The sequence below is a fragment of the Panthera uncia genome, unplaced genomic scaffold (genome assembly GCF_023721935.1).
Source record: "Panthera uncia isolate 11264 unplaced genomic scaffold, Puncia_PCG_1.0 HiC_scaffold_1957, whole genome shotgun sequence".
Taxonomy (NCBI): domain Eukaryota; kingdom Metazoa; phylum Chordata; class Mammalia; order Carnivora; family Felidae; genus Panthera; species Panthera uncia.
This window is the reverse complement of record NW_026058643.1, coordinates 12,225-22,284: the sequence shown is the minus strand read 5'-3', so window position 1 is coordinate 22,284 and position 10,060 is coordinate 12,225. Positions and strand designations below refer to the sequence as shown.

General features: G+C 47.5%; 1 pseudogene; it reads left to right on the top strand.

The window, feature by feature from the left end:
* Positions 1-114: 114 nt before the first annotated feature.
* LOC125917522 (uncharacterized) lies at positions 115-3,432 on the top strand (annotated as a pseudogene).
* The last annotated feature ends 6,628 nt before the right edge of the window (positions 3,433-10,060 follow it).

Here is a 10,060-nt window from a genome sequence, read left to right as displayed (position 1 = left end):
TGGATGTTGGAGAGGAAGTGGCCTCTGTAGAAGAAGGCACTGTTGTGGCATTGTCAGTGGGAGTAGGAGAGGAACTGAGATCTGCAGATGTAGGCACTGTGGTGGCACTCTCAGTGGGGGTTGGAGGGGAGGTGGCTGCTGTAGAAGAATTCACTGTGGTCGTGCTGTTAGCAGAAAGTAGAGACGTACTGGCCTCTGTAGAAGACATTGTGGTGGCACCTTCAGTGGATGTTGGAGAGGAAGTGGCCTCTGTAGAAGAAGGCACTGTTGTGGCATTGTCAGTGGGAGTAGGAGAGGAACTGAGATCTGCAGATGTAGGCACTGTGGTGGCACTCTCAGTGGGGGTTGGAGGGGAGGTGGCTGCTGTAGAAGAATTCACTGTGGTCGTGCTGTCAGTGGAAGGTGGAGACGAACTGGCCTCTGAAGCTGAAGACGTTGTGGTGGCAACTTCTGTGGATGTTGGAGAGGAAGTGGCCTCTCTAGAAAAAGACAATTTTCTGGTATTGTTTGTGGTAGCTAGGACCACAGTTTCCTCTTCAGACAACATGGGCTTGTTTATGGTGGGATTTCTTCCAGATTTTCTACTCCTTTTAAAAGTTATCAGCATTTTGTTACTGTCAGTCAGATATGATTCTTCCTTTGCAGTTCCTGTAAAAGTTGTCAGATTGTGTCACTTTTGTCAGTGCTTTTGAAAATATTTTAAGCCCTCTAGAGTCCACAGAGGTCAGTGTGAGTAATGGGTACTAAGTGTGGTGTTTATTGTAGCTTTTTTAGAAAAAAATCTGGTGTCAAAATCCATTGTCTAAATGAACAGAAATATTTGTTGCAGGTATATCCATGTCTCTCTTGCCCTCCTCTCGGCTCTGAACCCCAGAGCCTGAACCCCTTTCCATATATCCTGGCTGGTTCCCATCTACTTTTAATAATCTTTAAGGCCCTAAAAAGCATGTAGTCATGGACTGTAAAATGTTGGGGGGGATGGGGTTTTTGAGTTTTCCAGTCCTTTTGCTCAGAGGTGCCCTTCCCAGCATCTCTAGGGCTGCTGGGCCTCACCTGTATCATGGATCTCTTTCATCTCCTTGCACTGAGGGTCCCGGGGGTTCCCCTGAGACACACACCCTCCTCCATCCCATACAGCCCTGTCCTCTGGGATGTCTGAAAAAGAGAAAGGGAGGTTAGTCTCCTGGAGCTATAACATTTCTTCTCATTTGCGAGTCCTTTATTCTCCCCAAGTCTCTGTGATTGCCCAACCTCATCTCCCCACCCCCACCCCTGCCTCCCCTGGAAAGGGCCACAGTGTTTGTTTCACGGTCTAGAAATCAAGCATTAGGACCTCGTTCACACAGAGGTGAAGCGAGAAGACCAGGGTTTGAGGGATAAGGTCTTGAAGATCTTGAGAGGTTGGGGCAAACTTCAGGTTTTGCAGCTGTGGGAAAGGGAGCTCTTGCTCAGTTCGGGATTCAGATTTCGAGGAAGTATTTACATGCAACTAAGTCCTTTCCAATGGAATGTGAGCACAACTGAGCATGCCATTTCCAGGCCAGCCCAGAAACTTCCCCGGTGGTCCTGATCGGTGGTCCTGATCTCTCTGCCAGTTGGAGTCAGATAGCACGGAGGCCCAAGAAGATAGTGAAGCCTAGGAAGAAGGAGGCCAGGTCCCTGGATCACGACATGAAGAAAACCTACCTGCCGACCGGGAACATCTGCTCTCCTATCGTTACATGAGCAGGGAAAAAACCTTCTACCGCGGTTGAGCAATGACACATTTGGGGCATATTTGTTATAGCATATACAAAAATATCCTAATATAGTAAAGAGCTTCATTTAACCCTAGGAACAGATACACTTACTCTAATCATCTTCAAGAAAGTCAAACCTTTTGTATCAAATAACCTTTTCACACTTGAGATTTAATATATTTGTAATATTCAAGAGAATTTGGCTTAATGTGGCAACCTTGTAGTTTCAATTTAAAATACGTAATTGAGGGGTGCCTGGGTGTCTCTGTTGGTTAAGTGTCCAACTCTTGGTTTCTGCTTAGGTCATGATCTCACAGTTTGTGAGTTCAAGCCCCGTGTTGGGTTCTGCACTGACAGTGTGGAGCCTGCTTGGGATTCTCTGTCTCCCTCTCTCTCTGCTCCTCCCTCGCTCTCTCCCTCTCTCTCTAAAAATAAATAAATAAACATTAAAAAATAAAATATATAATTGAGTGATCAATTTAGACTTGTCATTTTACATGAAAATCTTGCCAAGATTATAAACAGTATTAGAACATTTAAGAGTACTTAAGATCCACCATATATATAATGTATTAGGCTTGAAGGTTTGAAGGAAGTTTTAAAAATAAACATTTTAATGTATTAGGTTTATGGAGTTTCTTGAGTACTTGAAAAGATTTTGTTTATGAATCAAACAATTGAAGTCTTTAAATAGGAAATGTAATGTATTAATTTTATAAATGTAACTTAAAATGTTTAAAGTAATTTAATTGGCCAAGTATGTAAAATAGATTAAACACTCATCAAAGGCCCTTATAAAAACATTATGCTCTGCTTCTGGCCAAGATGGAGCATCAGAGACTGGATTCAACCTCCTACCGGAAACAACACCCACCCCCAAATAACCTGATAACCATAGCAAAGACAGGAAGCAATGATTTTCAATACACTGGATGTGCCTGTGATCACCCTAGCTGACTGACTTGAGAGGGTTTCCAGCAAGATCTCTTGGGTTGAGGAGATGTAGACCAGTGTCTTGAAAGAATGAGGCAGCTAGAGTTGCCTTCTTGCTTCTCAAGAAACTACCCAAGATCCAGGAAATGCCACTGGAAAAGATTAGAAGGAAAGAGACCTGGCTCTCACGTAGGCATGGGAACAATGCTCTTTCCACCAGCCAAACTGGGAAAGCCTATAATTCACAGGGCGTTGGGCAGAGAGAGAACTCAGGAAGATCTTGCGTCAGTCCTAGGAAATACAGCCCTATAATGAGATTCTCAGGATTCATGTAAGGAATTATACTTAAAACAAAAAACAAGAAACAAGAGAAGACTCCATCCTGTGGGGGTTAGTGCCACCAGGGAGGAGTACCACTGCCACTGCCACAAAGCTGGCTTCAATGCTGATGAAGCCAACAATATCCTTAAAGAGCATATGAATAGGACCTTCAGTGGTGAAGATTATAACCGGAAGAACATCAACCAACAGACTAGACTGCAAGCATAGTAGAGCAAACCTTAACACATTTGGTTATGTTGGGAAATGCTTATAAATATGTTGTGACCTATGCAGTGGTCCACAGGAGCGCATATGGCTTTCACACAGCCAGTTGCTGTTTTTGGGGGTTGCCACCTCTGATGGAACTTGTAGTGTAAGATGGGAGGACCGAACCATGAACTGTGTAGTCAATGTTTCTACCATTGCTATTGACCTGTGACAGACTAAAAGTGTTCAGCCAAAGCTGTTAACAATTTGCCAGTGTGTCCTTTCTTTTTATTAAAAAAAATTGTTTTTATCTTTATTTGTTCTTGAGAGAGAGACAGGGCGTGAGCAAGGGAGGAGCATGGAGAGAGGGAGACACAGAATCCTCAGCAGGCTCCAGGCTCTGAGCTGTCGGCACAGAGCTGGACGCAGGGCTTGAACCCACGAACCACGAGATCACGATCTGAGCCGAAGTCGGATGCTCAGCTGACTGAGCCACCCAGGCACCCTTCCAGTGTGTCTTTCCTTAAAAGAGTAATCGTTACTTATTAATGTGCTGTATGACAGATGTGCAAGACTCTTCAAAGCTATCAACAATCTCATGGTAAATTGGCAGATTATCTCTTATTGTGTGCAGCATCATTTATGTAGGAAAAGATTTTAGGGGCACCTGGTGGCTCAGTCGGTTAAGTGTCCAACTCTTGGTTTCGGCTCAGGTCATGATCTCAGAGTTTGTGAGTTAGAGCCCCGCATCAGGCTCTGTGTTGATAGCCTGGAGCCTGCTTGGGATTCTCTGTCTCCCTCTCTGTCTGCCCCTTCCCCGCTCTCTTTCTCTCTCTCTCAAAAATAAATAAATAAGCATTTAAAAAATTAAAAAAGGGGTGCCTGGCTGGCTCAGTTGGTTAAGCACTGGACTTTGGCTCAGGTCAGGTCATGATCTCACAGTTTGTGAGTTCGAGCCCCACATCAGGCTCTGCGCTGACAGCTCAGAGCCTGGAGCCTGCTTTGGATTCTGTGTCTCCCTCTCTCTGTCCCTCCCTTACTGACACTGTCTTTTTCTGTCTCTTAAAAAATGAATAAATGTTTAAAAAATTTTTTTAGAAAAAGAAGAATATTGAGATAATACCAAAGATAGAGTTTCATGTAGTGGTCTATATTTTTGGCACGTCAAAAATTCTCACAGCCATGACCTTTATTTTACCTCGTGTTGCTGGCTTTTGTGTCCTGGATGATTATAATAGTGACCAAAATATCTGTGCAGTTAAGTCTTGCTCCTGATTATTGTTACTGAAACCTTATTTTAAAAGAATAATGATCAAAATACCTGGGGACTTGATATCTGCTCTGTTTTTATTTAAAATATAGTAAAGATTATCTTCCTGTGCTGTAAAAGAAAAAAAAAAAAAAGCAAGAGGAGGCAGAAGAAGAAAAAGAGGAAGAAAAAGGAAACAGGGTTTGATTTTGGAATAATTAACGTATACATATGATACAAAACTTAAAAAATAAGCCTTTCTCCACCTTATATCCAAATTGTCCTTTTCATACTCATCTTCTATTACTGGTTTCTTGTGAGAACTTTCAGATATTATATACATCAACAAGCGCTTAAAAGAGGTATGGTTGCATACTGTATACATGGTTCTGTGTCTTGCTTTTTTTCTTTGTCTCAAGCATATTAAGCTACCTCCTTCTTTGTAATGACTACATAGTGCTCCATGATATAGATGTATAGATTTATTTAATTTACCTCTTAGAGATGGGTGTTTGGGCTGTGTGGTAGGAAGAATTTTGGTCCTCATGGTCTCTGCCCCCTGGTGTTAATTCCAAGAGTATGTTATGTTACGTGGCAGAAGGAACTTGGCAAGTATGACATTGCTAATCAATTGACTGATCAGGTCAAATAGGTAGATTATCCTGGATTTTCAAGGCAGGACCGATGTTATCACATGAGCCCTTAAAAGCAGGGAAAGGAACAGAAGAGAACTCAGAGAAGAGCAACAGAGAGATGCCACGTCATTTGCTAAGGTGAATATGGATATCCCTGTATTTGCGACTTTGCATTGGTATATGAGTGTATCCATTGGGCAAATTCCTACACATAGAAATTGCCAGGCAAAAGAGCATGTGCCCTGGATATTGTGTTCCTTTTTTCTCAGAGACCATCTAAAAAAAAAAAAAAACCTTCTATAGAACTGTACCAATCACACTCCCTTTCTGTGGCTGGCAGTGTCTCTTTCCCACATTCTCAACAACCAGTATGCTATCTAGCTTTTTTGATTCTTGGCAATTGTCATGGGTTGAATTTATCCATCCCTCAAAAAATTATACTGAATTCCTAACCCTCAGGACCTCAGAACATGTCTTTATTGGGATATAGGTCTTTACAGAGGAAATCAAGTGAAAATGAGGCCATTAGGGTGGGCTTATGACCATTATGACTGGTGTCCTTATAAAAAGGGGAAATTCTGACACGAATTTAAATACATTTTTTAAAAGAAGGGAAATTCAGAGAGTATATCAAAATAAAAAGCTTCTGCACAGCAAAGGAAAAAATCAACAAAACTAAAAGACAACCTACTAAATGGGAGAAGATATTTGCAACAACATATCCTATAAGGGGTTAGTATCTTAAATATATAAAGAACTTATACAGGGGTGCCTGGGTGTCTAGGTGGGTTAAACGTCTTGATTTTGGCTCAGGTCATGATCTCATGGTTCATGAGATCAAGCCCTGTGTTGGGCTCTGCACTGTCAGACTAGGATTGGGATTCTCTTTCTCCCTCTCTCTCTCTGCCCCTCCCCTGCGAGCTCTATCTCTCCAAATAAATAAATAAACATTCTTAAAAAAGAACTTATACAACTCAACACTCAAAAATCAAATAATCCAATTTAAAAATGGACAGGTGTGAACAGACATTTCTCCAAAGAATACATCCAGATGGTCAACAGACATATGAAAAGATGCTCAACATCACTCATCAAAAGGGAAATGCAAATCAAAACTACAATGAGGTATCACCTCATACTGTCAGAATAGCCAAAATCAAAAACAGAAGAAGGGAAGTTTGGGGGCCCCTGGGTGGCTCAGTCGGTTAAATGTCACACTCTTGGTTTCAGGTCATGATCTCACAGTTCATAGGTTCGAGTCCCACATCAGGCTTTACACTGACCGCGCAGAGCCTGTTTAGGAATCTCTCTCTCCCTCTCTCTCTACCTGTCCCCTGCTCGCTCTCTCTCTCTCTCTCTCTCTCAAAATAAAAAAATAAACTTAACTAAAAAAAAAGAAGAGAAGTTTGGACACAGAGACGTGCGCACAGGGAGAACCCCTCAGGGAAAGATGAAGGCAGAGATCGGGGTGACGTGCCTGCAAGCCAAGGAATGTCTATTGCCAGCAGCTACCAGATGCCAGGGGAGAGGCCTGGCATAGTTCTTTCCTTCCCTACTGCCTTCAGAGGGAGCATGTCCTGCTGACACTTTAGTCTTGGACTTCTGACCTCCAGAATTGTGAGACAAGAAATTCCATTGTTCTAAGCCGCTCAGGTTGTGCTAATTTGTTATGGTGGCCCTGGAAGGGAAATTCTTTCTGGTCACCTGTGGTTGCAGCAGTGGATTCAAGGAGAGAGAGGTCAGTGGTGACCCCTAGGAAGGCTCCTCAGAGGAGAAGGACCTTGTTGATGGAGGCGAGGTTGGGGGGATAGCCACTGGAGTGACTCCCTCAGGAGGAGGATGACAGTAGCAGGGTGATGAGGACATGGGTGGGCAAAAGCACTCAGGTTGGGGAAGGGAAGGGGGGGAAGCGAGCAGAAGGAGATGACTGAGCACCCAGGCCTTGGACACATCTGTGCTGGATATGGGAGGTAAGAGGCACTTACCAGGGCTGGACAGGGCTCGACTGGGCCCAGAATGTTGTGTTTCGTTGACAAGCAATATAACCAGGGTGTGCTGGAAGGAGGGGCCAGACGGCCAGAAGAGGGTGTGCCTGCCGGGCAGAGCCAGGTGAAGGCCACCAGATTCTTCCTCAAGGCCCACGCCCCACTCAGGCATCCCCAGCCCAGTAGCCTGAGAAGGGTTGTGGCTCTGGGTCCCCAAAAGGACACATGGGAGAGTCAGGTGCCATTCAAGGCTGGCCAGGGCTCTACAGACCAGCTGATGCCAGGCCCAGAGAGGGGATCTCTCTGGGCCCAGAGTCTTCAAGGCTCCATTTCACTGAGGGGGGAGACTGGGAGTGGAGATGCGATGAGCCACAGGGTGCAGAATGTGGGAGAGACCAAGGGGTGGGAGGAGGAGAAAAAGAAGAAGGGGGAGAGAGGGAGAGGGAGTGGAGGGAGGGGCCAGAAAGAAGGAACAGAGAGCAGAAAGGGGAGAGCAGGGGAGTGGAGGAATGAGAAGGAGCTGGAAACATCTTCCTCAACTAAGGCCCATTTTAGTGCCTAAAATGCCACTATTAGAGATAAGTCACTAAGAATATGGACAGCACACACAGTGCCTGGGAAGAGGGTGTCATTCTCAGTACTAATAAGGTGGCAGCTCTGGGTGTCGTCACATTGGGAGTCCATGCCAAGTGATGGCAGGGTTCAGGTCAGTGAACCAGCCCTTTAGACCATGCCAAGCCACTGCCCCACCCTGTCCCAGACTTCGGCCCCCCTACCTCCCTCCATTCTCTTCATTTGCCAGTCAGCCCTCAGGTAGGCCTCCAGAGAAGGCCCTGTCTCCTTTGGGTGGGTTTGGGCCAAGGAGGCCCCAGCCCCAGGATTACATTTACAGGTACTTTCTTCCCAGCCCCCACTCCATTTCCTCTTTGGAGAAGAGTTGCCCAAGATCTGGGTCCAGGGAACCAGGAGCCCCCGCTGCTCCTGGTGTTTTGAGCTCAGGGCAAAACACAGTCCAGGACATGGCAGTCTGAATGACATCCACAGGGTCCAGCATGAGCCCCCACTTTTGCCTCTAAGACCCCTTCCCACCCCACCCAGGCCATTCCTGGAGCACGTCTCAAGGGAGTGCAAATCTGAGGCCTGCAGTTTCGTTTCTGCCTTTTCCCCTCCCTCTTTCTCTGGGGACAGGCGAGTGGCAGAGGGAACCCCTGAAAGGTCTGACCAGGAACCCCTGTCATTCTCTGCCAACCTGATCCCAGTCCCCATGGCCATGGAACCTTTAGTGGGCCCAACCCTTGTCCTTTAGGGGAAGACACTGAAGCCAGAGATGAACTGAGCTGCCCCACAGCACACAGCTGTTTCACTGCATTTTTAGAATCTGGGGCTCCCAAAACCCCAGTTTGTGCCCATTTGGCTAGAGCAGTGGCCCCTTTCCTGGTTCTGGGATGCCCGACAGCCCTGGGACATGCTCGGGGCACAAGGCAGGGGTGGGATGATACAGAAATGGCCAGAACAAGAGTCAGAGCAGAGACTTCAGGCTTTCGTCTCTTATGAAAGGAAGGCCTGGATGTTTGGGGGGAGGTGGCCAGGGGGGTGGAGGGGCACATCCACAGGGTAAGGACAGACCCTAATATTGGCTGAGCATCTGCTATATGCCAGGGACCGCAGGGCAGGGGGGAGCGGTTTCAGTCTAACCCTCCAGCCCTGACAAGTCTGAGTTCTTATTCTCTTTCTGGAGAGGAAGCAAGCTCAGAAAGGCTAACTTGGACCCACCCCAAAGCCCTGGCTCTTCTCCCGAATGTAGCTGGGGAGAAGAGAGGGTGAGGGACATGAGCTGAGCTCCAGGCAGATGATACCCCAACCTGTGCCCGCCCCCGGAAGCAGCCCTCCCTCGAGCCTGGGCAGACCGGGGAGAAGAGGCGAGGTGGGGGTTCACTCACCCTGCCCAGCAGCAGCATGGTAAGACAGGAGCTGAAGGACAAGGGGCAGCAGGCAGAGCATCATGGTCACCAGTCTTGACATTGGAGCTCGGAGGGCAGCGCACCTGCCATTCACCCTCTCAGGAATGCGCAAAATGAGTGTCAGCCAAAGAACCCCAGTAATAAATGGGCCCCAGAGCCCTTTGATCCCTGAGACACTGGAAAGCTGGGGCCAGCCCACCTGAGTCAGTGTGTGAGCTTCTATCCTGACTGGGGGTGCGGATTTTATTTCAGGCCAAAGGGCAGAGGGAGGGGAGCCCCTCCCTTGCCAGGCAGCACGCAGGCACACAGGCCACCAGGTTTGTCACCCAGGTAGAGGGGCAGGCACAGGGCCCTGAAGCAGCCTGGGAGAACTGAGAAGACCCTTGGAGGGAGGTTCCCACCCTTGGAGAAGAGGCTGGGCCTGAACCTGAGAGGAGAAGGGTGCCCGTCATTCCGCTCCAGCCCCCTGGTAAGGTGACTCCCCCTCTCTTCTTCTCGAGCTCTCATTACTGACCCTGATGACCCCACCAGGACATGGGGTGCAAGTCATGGCCACACCTAGGCCAGTGCCCAGCTCCGGGATGGCTGCATTCTTGGATCTGTGGGCCCTGAGATCTATCTGTGAGCTCCCAGGTGAGCACAAGTTTCCACGGCCGTGCAGAGTGACCTTGCCCCACCCCAAGATCAACAGAGCCAAGTCCTCACTCCTTTCCTTGCTCCCACCCATCACTCCCTGGGCCTGAGGCCCCCAAGTTCTGACCCCAGGCTCGTCTGCCACAGTGACCTCAGGCAGAGGTGGGCCCGATTCTGCCCTGGCCTAGACAGGCGAGGAGCTCCGTGCTCCATGTTCTACATATGGTCACAAGAAGGGGCTGAGAGTGCTGGGTGTCCCATGTCCAGATTTGGCATCTAATCTTGGGAAGAGTGCTGTCCCCAAGAAGGGCTTCCTGAGCTCCAGGCCCCTGCAGGGGAGGGAAAGAAACCACTCACAGCTCTCTAAGCCTAGCTCTTTTATTGGGGGGAGGGGGAA